At 35.0% G+C, this 8,967-nt stretch overlaps 1 non-coding gene across 1 annotated transcript; it reads left to right on the top strand.

Moving 5' to 3' along the window:
• Positions 1 to 6,986: 6,986 nt before the first annotated feature.
• On the top strand, positions 6,987 to 7,058 carry Trnad-guc. The gene has a single exon. It is a non-coding gene; the product is annotated as a tRNA-Asp (tRNA).
• Positions 7,059 to 8,967: the final 1,909 nt, after the last annotated feature.

Here is an 8,967-nt window from a genome sequence, read left to right as displayed (position 1 = left end):
TTGAAAGAGATACGGAAAATGTTGGAAATTCATACTCACCAGAACGAGTTGAATTATTTTTTCAAAAGTCTTTAGCAAGCAGTATGCCAATTCTATTAACTCAAAATTTTGATACCTTGGGCGCATAAACTCGTTTCTGATGACGAATAATATTCGTTTCAAATTACGTCTCTCATTTTTCGATCATCACGGCTTGTTCAATTTTAATCTCAGTTCGTTCATATCCGTTGCTTCGTAAAGAAACGCGCGCGTGGACGAACGTGTGACTCAGAACACTGAAGTATATACATATATTTGGTTAATTACCATATTTGGCGGGTACAAACGTATCGGTTTAGCGCAAAAAAGCCTGCAAGCTCGTTCGCCCCTCGTACGTGACGTCATACGAGCAAACGCTTTTCCGCACTTGCTCACCGTTTCCTTGTGTGACTCACGTGATCGATTTAACGTTTTAACAGAGTATGTCGCAAATTTGAATATGCCTAAACGCGTGTTCAAATTTTTTACTGCGTACATCTGTTTTCGTGGTGCCATTTTATACAAATTTATATATCACGAAAGCTTATTATTTCGTCGTAGAGTACATATAACGCTACAGGATTTCCGGCTTCCTTTATAAGCTTGTGCGATGATTACGTACTCGCATTGTTTTTTCCTCTTATTTCTTATTATATATAAGAATTGTCATTACATCTTTGCGGAAAGTTGTTATGAAATTATTCCATTTTCTAATGTAATTAAAGTTGTCTCCTTAGTCCCTAATTTGGCTTTATAACTTATTTTTCTGCGCAGAGATGCGCAAATGGTTTTTCCTCAGAATAAGTCAGTCCCTGACAAAACAAATGTTGCGTATAACGTTAAATACGGAATGAAATGCAGAGCTATATTGGACATGCTTAGCACATTAATTTTTGACGGACGTTACTTGATCAGGATGTTTCTTAAAAAGCTCACAAACATTATTGTGAACTCGCATAACACGCTTGATAAATTTTCGCATGAACTGAATTATCGAACTTTAATGATAGAATTTAAGTAGAGTGTATAAAAATTTTATTGAAAAATTTTGTGGTTAATTTCGCGTAAATAATTGGATTTTTGTAATTGTTGTCGGTCAACAATAAGTAGAATCGTAACTGCAACGTCATATTGAGGTTGATCCATACGGCACGCTTTCCATAAGAGTGAAGAGTAAAATTAGCAAACTGAAAAAGGTAACTAAATAAATGATTCAATATTGTTCTACAACAAACGAAGGGTCGCGATTGATAAAACAATATCATTCCAACGGCGTTGCTTATGTTAGGAAGGTCAAAAATCCTATGATGGATGGTCAGAAAGATAAATTGTACACGAAAACATTTTTCATTTATCTTGATACGATTACCGGTTTAATCTTTGACTCGGTATTACCAATATCTACTCGAGACATTCAGATAGAAAAATATTATTTGTCAGTTACAGAATCATGGAAGGAATACAATTTCAGGTGTCTAATGTATCGGAAAAGCGTACCCGCTATTCTTTTAATTAAAACAACAATTCTTTTTTGTAACAACAATATGATTTTTCCATACAACAATAGAGATGTGATTTATGACGTGGATGTTGATCGGAACCCTTTCCATGATTCGATGTATATGGTACATCACGATAAATCAGAAACAAATGACTTTTCAATTATAAAAAGCAACAAGTGATCAACTATAAATGGACATGTGTATAAACAACGACAAAGGATAACAGAAAACGATAATATATAAATTGAGTAACAAAGTATCCGTATAAGCTAAGGCAGACACTATCTGTTTACTCCTTGGCAATCGTCGATAATCACTTGCGAGACACGTGCGAAATTTGTATTCACCAATAGTTCGACGTGCGAAACAAAGAGGATGACTCATCCCACCACCACCGCCCACGCTCAACCGTTAATACGAGGGTATTTGCAGTACCGTCTCAAGTGATGGACCGATGAACCTGTTGAACATTTTCCCTGTACCAGCACTGTAAAATCTACCTATTCAGAAAGCTTTTGAATTGCAAATTTGCTGAGAAAAATCACTAAGATAGTGAATTTTACCGTTTGTTACTTGTTATTTAATTTGTCATTCAAACCATCGGAGGTATAATGTATCGTTATCTCGTGTGTGGTCCGCGCCGTTTTAAGGAGCTGGATTTGAATGTGAAGCATTCGTACAGAATCGTAACCGTTCCTCGCCATTTGGGCAAGGGAAGTGAATCAATAAATATTGCGCACGTGTTCGACATGCTAATTCATCTAGTATGTATTTTAAAGCACTATTTACATGCGTGTGCAAAGTGGACGTGTTCTTGATAAACTCACACGTGCGCTGCAATATCTCTTCAGAGATTATGACCAAATATGAGAAGAATCGGGATTCCAAATTCAAAGCTTTGCTATTGAAGTTGTGTTCAATTGGGCCCAGATGTGTATTCCACTTCTGTTAAAGGGCCGTTTAGCCCATTATCATTGGGTCCTGATGTCAGCCGGAACCAAAGACACACGAAAACTAGGTTTAGGGTGGCTAAATTTCCCTTCAACCCGTAATAAAGTCAGATGCCCATGTAGGAACTCCAACATAGCAAACGATAAACTAGGGCAAGAGGAGAAGTCCTTGGGCCAAGTGTGTTCCCTGCGGACTGTTTCCTCGATCAGTTAACACTTTGGCCATGGAGTGAGAAGGTAAAAGCCCTGACACGAGTGGAAATAAACTAGACAAGAAATAGACGGATGAGAAGTCTTTGAAGTGTAAGCAGACGTGGATACGCGAATATAAGTATTGGATTGCAAGCATGTTTATCCATGTTCAACATCAGTACAGATTTGTCTACAAAAGTTTCGTTCCTCCATCCTCCGAGCGAAACTTGTACACTTTTGATGTTCAAGTCTCTTAACTAAGCTGCGACTGATTCTCTCTCTTCCTTTGAGGAGGCACCTACTGATCTTTTTTTACCAGATCGGGTCGCCGACCTTTCTGCCAATTCGTATACCTACTGTACATCCACGTTTCCGTGCCAATATTGAGCATGATTATTTTCGCACAACTACAGTTCTTTACATCATTTTTTAACATTGCTTGGAAGAGGAGCTTTTGTAGTTCTGGTATCGAAACCTGTTGTTACCATTTTCATAAGACCGATCTGTATCGATGATGTCTTCAAGTAGCTATACTGTAAAGGCACTAAGTAACTCTGTTACATTTTAACACCCAGCAATGTGAGAAAGTGTGAAATTATCACATATTCTAGTAGTAATAACGTTCCGCGTGTTTCCTTTGCGATTTGTTGAACGGCAAAAACCCGTGACCGACATGGTTTCGGTGATCCAAAAAGTTAGCAAGACTGTTGACGATAAAATTTGAACAGAAGATGACCCCTGACGTTCCATTTTACGAAAGCCAAAAATTTCGTGGAATAACCAGTTTCTTTTCCTGGATGCACAGACGCCATAGAAAGCGGCGAGTTATCAAAGGCGGATGTTTTCATAAGTAATCAACTGTTTTTACATCATTTCACCCATTTTCTGTACATTCTCTGTACACACTTCAGTCAAGTTTACAACAAACCGTCGATATAAATATTTTTCCACCACCAGGCACGACTTCCGCTACTTAATTACGTCCCTCGTCAACGTTGAGGGTTGTTAATTGCAGACGTTCAAAACAAAATTTTTAACGGTAAACAACCGTTCCTTGCTTTATCTGGACCACGATACGTATGCCGTCTAAAGTGACGCAATTCTTCTCGGAGTTTCATGCACATTTTCAAATTTTTTTAATTGGCTCGTAATCTACAAAACAATTCGTGATTTTACTATTTCGTCAACTAAATTGAAAGTATTTTTTCATCGGTTAAAAAATGTTAATATTTAAGATGCTAGTATCGAAACATGCTGTATCACTAAGAGAAGAAGGTATTTCCATCTTTTTCTCCAATTCTTAACCATATAATAATTTGATAGTTGTAGAAAAAATTTCAGGGCTCGACATTTGCACTTTTGAATACAATACATCAAAGGAGTCTCATAAACGGTAAACCGACGTAGGAAAATAACCGGGAGTAATGTAAGTATAAGTCGTGGGTGATAAGAGATTGCTGCGTTACCGCGATACGAAAAATAATTTACCTATCTACGTTCTAATTGAGTCGTTACACACAAATCCTCTTACCTACAACATCGTGTCATGTATACAATGAATTTACAGCGCTACGACAGTTTCATAATTTTCGTCTCAATAAACATCTCAAATTGTTCTTATATGTTTTTTTTTGCTAATAACTCACTTATTTATCGGTTACGTATACCTTTTTTCACGCAGATTATTAAATCTTACATCTTTCGGTGACAGTTTTGATTTTGCGAAAATTTTTCACCGCTGTTTGCTACGTCTGGAAGACTCTGTTTGGACATCGCGAATAGACGTGCACCTCTCCTTATACGTCGGATAATGTTATCCCAAATCATGTATTTGATGAAAAATATGACCGCATTCAGTAACTAACCAATTGTTGATTGTCATCTAGATTTATCAGTCACAGATTTGAACTAATTATCGTCACCGGCATACTTTACTTTACGAATCGGGTGATCGGTGTGATGAATAAACATCAGTAACGTCATCTATTGTAATATTTATTCGTAATCGTCGGATGTTTCTCGTCATTCTACACTAATATTATTTCTTTGAAAAAGTTTTCCTTACAAATTCCGAATTCCGGAATGGTTTATATAGTTGTTTGTCAACGACATTGCGGACAATCAAGTTCCACCTTATATATATATATATATATATATATATATGTCTCGCTTTTTTAAATAACTGATGATAAGCTGTTTGCTCTTCGGGTGTGCCTGTGATTATCGGGGTGGGACATTGTTCATCGGCAAAGCTTTCAACCTGATCTATTTTCATTTTAGGCCAGTTGGAAATACATACCTACCCTCAATAATCTTTACTCTATCATTAAACTCGAATCGACCCTTATTCGCCGGTTTGCTAAGCGACGTCTCGATTGGTTGAAAAGTCTCGTCGACCAACCAGACACGAGGTTTCTATATTCGTGACTGCAATTTATGTCTATTATACCCAATTCCATTCAGGCACTTGGACATAAAAAGTGTGCAAATAAATTCTTGCCAATCTGTAGTTTCAGTCTACAATTTAGGGTGGTCCTTATTTGAGCTGTTGACGAATTTCTTATCGTGCTATCCCCCAAATCGATTCTTGATAATTCAAAAACAATTCCCTAATTTTTTCAAATTTTTCCCAACACCAAAAATAAGGACCACCCCAATCTACGTAAAAGGATATTCGTTTTTTCTTTTCAATTTTGGATACATTTCTACACGGAACATTGCAGTGTAATATTTCAAGTCATGTGATGAGGAAATTTCTTGACGTGAAACATGCGATAACAAGTCGTTCCGATGACAAACATTTTTTCGTCGTTCCAGTTTCTTTTTACAAATTAAATTTATCCGTTTATTGCGGAAGTACATGTATATATGTGACGATAAGTTTACGTTTACATTTGTTGTTCTATCCTCATGTCTTATAGTAATGACATCACGGGCAGTGGATTAGACTTGATGCTAGGTGTGACGAATCGCAAATATAAGGCTACTCAATCACTTTTGCTGGTAAAAATAAGCCACTATGACTCGATTGTTGACCGAATTTACACGTGAAAAAAGGCCGCAGTAAACCTCAATTAGAGATGACCTGGATTTTTTACGTTACTTTAACATTATACAGAGGCAATTTTCTCCTGAATTTAAGAATATACTTTCTTGCAGCGATTAGGTTGGCTTAGTAGTTGACTCGACGTCTAATCTTGTGTGTTTTAGATTTGATATCTCAGAATTCTGGAACGATGTTTTTCAGCTTGCAATGCAGCTAACGTGACATAGTTTATTGGTAATTCTATAACTCGAATGCGATAGAATTTGGGCATAAAAATTCGTGAAACATCGACTTGGATATTTTCGGATTAAGAAAAGACTACAGACTGAGTGTTATTATATTAACAAAGTAGTAGAATGCGGTAATTCTTTTTGTATAACGTTAAATTCCTTTTTCTACATTCCGTATTCAAACAAATAAGTTCGGTCTAAAAATGTGCTGAAAAGAAACTCCGGCAAGTTTTCTAAATTGTTGGATTACGATATGACATTTCATTTTTATCTCTAATTTGAAACTTGGAAGTTGATTTAAAAAAAAAAAACACTATAATAAGGTATCATGCAAGTCTAGACTGTATAACAAATGGCTTGACTCATCGCACAATGAAAACAAAATTTATTATATAAATATTGGAATTGGGTTTATATAAATATATTTATTACATATTTCGATGTGTATATTAAATTACATTAATTACTCCGTATTTTTCAACTTTCATATTCCATTTTTTCATCTTTTCGTTGTACGCTTGCAATAGCAAAATGCTTATACGTTCTGCATAGAGTAACTTGATAAAATAGATCGAGTCGGAGTAGAATAATAGATGCAGCTCCTTATTTTAAAATGACAAACATCTATCGACGCAGTTTAGTTGTATGTACACATTAATTGAACAGTACATTGCATTGTTTTCTTGATTTAACTATATTATTTATAATCTTTATTAAAAATAATTTGCCTATTTTTAGCAACGATACAATTAACACGACCGAAGTCTTTGTAAATTAATTCCATGCAGAGCTAATGAATATTGCCAATTATTTTTCACCATGAATTTTTCAAGTCTTGCTTTGTTTTCATTTATTTTATTTTCTGCTTATTAATTAATTTCCTTCCCACTCTCTCGTCCCAAGAGATAATAAAAGAAAACCCATAAAAACGTTTATTTTCGTTAAATTTTGCGAGTTTTAATCTCTGGCTTGGATCAGTATATGACACAGTGGCTGGATGGACGGAGATTTAAGTTCATAATATTTTGTTAGGAGGCATTATTTCAAGTCCTCGGTAGTATAGTGGTCAGTATCCCCGCCTGTCACGCGGGAGACCGGGGTTCGATTCCCCGCCGGGGAGAATTTTTTTTTCTTAAAAATTGACATCAATATTCAGTATTGCATGAAAATTGGATTTTCATTATTTTAGTCAATTAAACTGACAACAAAACCAGAATTTGAGTAGATAAACCCATTTTCCGAATAAAGAAACTCGCTTAAAGTTAAATTGAAAATCGTAGCAGCTGTGTGCAGTTGAAATTGTTTACTTTTATAAACTCAAATATCCAACTTTCCACCTCAACATTCACAGCACCACTAACGCTACACGATTTTTTAAATAACATTAAAACGAATATACAGTTTCATTCATTTATCTTATACTTATTCAATCATAAGTGCAGAGTAATTAATTACTTAATCTTAATTTTCCACTTTCTTCATCAAACAACTACAACAAACGTTAGAAAAATCGCTTTGATTTTTGAAATAACATACTTATTCCTGAATTCACCATTCCCCGTTAGCATGAGACCCTGGTCCTCCGGTTATCGCGTGAGACCCACGTGCGAGCAGACCCAGGTTCAAATCCCCTTCACTGTAACTCGGGCGAGAGAAAAAAAACACGCTTGAGAAAGTAATTTTGAACGTACGGTTTAAGTCTCTAGTCCTTGTGTTACCTGTGTGCGGACCTCTTACACATCGGGTGTCAATACGGACTTAAAGTACTTCCAGACTTAAGCTAATACCTTGCCTCGTCAATGACCAGAGTATTGGATAGTGTGGTTACAATTTGTTTTTTCTTTTTTTTTTTTTTTTTGATTTTGTTTTAGATTTTTTCATAGTTCTACCTCCAATTTTGTGAAATACATGGTTTTTTTTTTATCAGTTCAATTGATTGATTTCATTTGCACAGAATGTAGATTCTGTTCGTAAGATTTTTTAATACAAATTTTCAGTAGTATTACTTTTTACAGCAATTGAAAAAGTTTTATAGGAAAACTTTACCTTAAATTCTGTAATCTTTGTGGAAATTTGATTTAAAGTATTATGTATTGTCATTTTTTCACCTAACAGTAAGCTTTCGATACATTTTTTCGATTCGATTTGTCAGTTTCTTCTTTCTCGTTACTTTTATTGGAAGTACTATAATTATTCTGCTTCAGCGAAGCGGTAATCTTAGTTCCTCAATTTGTACGAACTTTATTTTTGAACTTCCAATGTCGTATTTTTCGCAAAAGTTTGGGAAACGAATGTCTCGCGTTTACGTGTAGGCGACAATAATAATTAATAGTCTTTTGTCCGGCCAATGTCAATCAGAATTGACATTCCCACGTCTTTGTCTTTTAGTTTGAGTAGTTCAAACAATCGCCTCAGGATTAGCTTTATATTTATTTTTCTTAATTGTCCGAAGCATTAATCTTCTCTTGGCGTCGCTTTGTAGGCGATTTTTATAGCCTTGATATTTATATGTTATATAAAATTAGTAATTTTCCAACAGTTTTCTTTTGGTTTTTTTTTTCACGACCATTCGTTGAAACATCCACTTTATACGTGTATAATGTAATAACGAAATGTTCCTGTAGAGTTATTTCGGAATACGTCGCATTTCCTTTTTTTAGCTACCTATAATACTGAAATAGTTTTCACCAGCCTCAGAGAAAAAATGAACTGTTACTGGCGACGGTCAAAATATACTATATATAATCGTTTTTAACTTTTATCTAGGATTTTGATATTTTTACTGTAATATTCCACGTTCTTCTGTCGAGTAATAAAATAATCTTTTTATTAATCATTTCGTATTGTGTAGTTGTCACTTATAATTTCTCACCACACAAGTCAATGTATAGTTGAATTGAAAATATTCTTACTTATAGGTATTGTAATAGGTTACTGTTTCGTTTACCTGCAGACTTTTTTTATTTTAATATATATGTATATGTGTATATAGCCATTGATTGAACGATGTTTTTCAAATCGTTCTAAAC

Source organism: Diprion similis, chromosome 11, assembly GCF_021155765.1.
Source record: "Diprion similis isolate iyDipSimi1 chromosome 11, iyDipSimi1.1, whole genome shotgun sequence".
NCBI lineage: Eukaryota > Metazoa > Arthropoda > Insecta > Hymenoptera > Diprionidae > Diprion > Diprion similis.
This window is presented reverse-complemented; position numbering and strand designations above follow the sequence as displayed.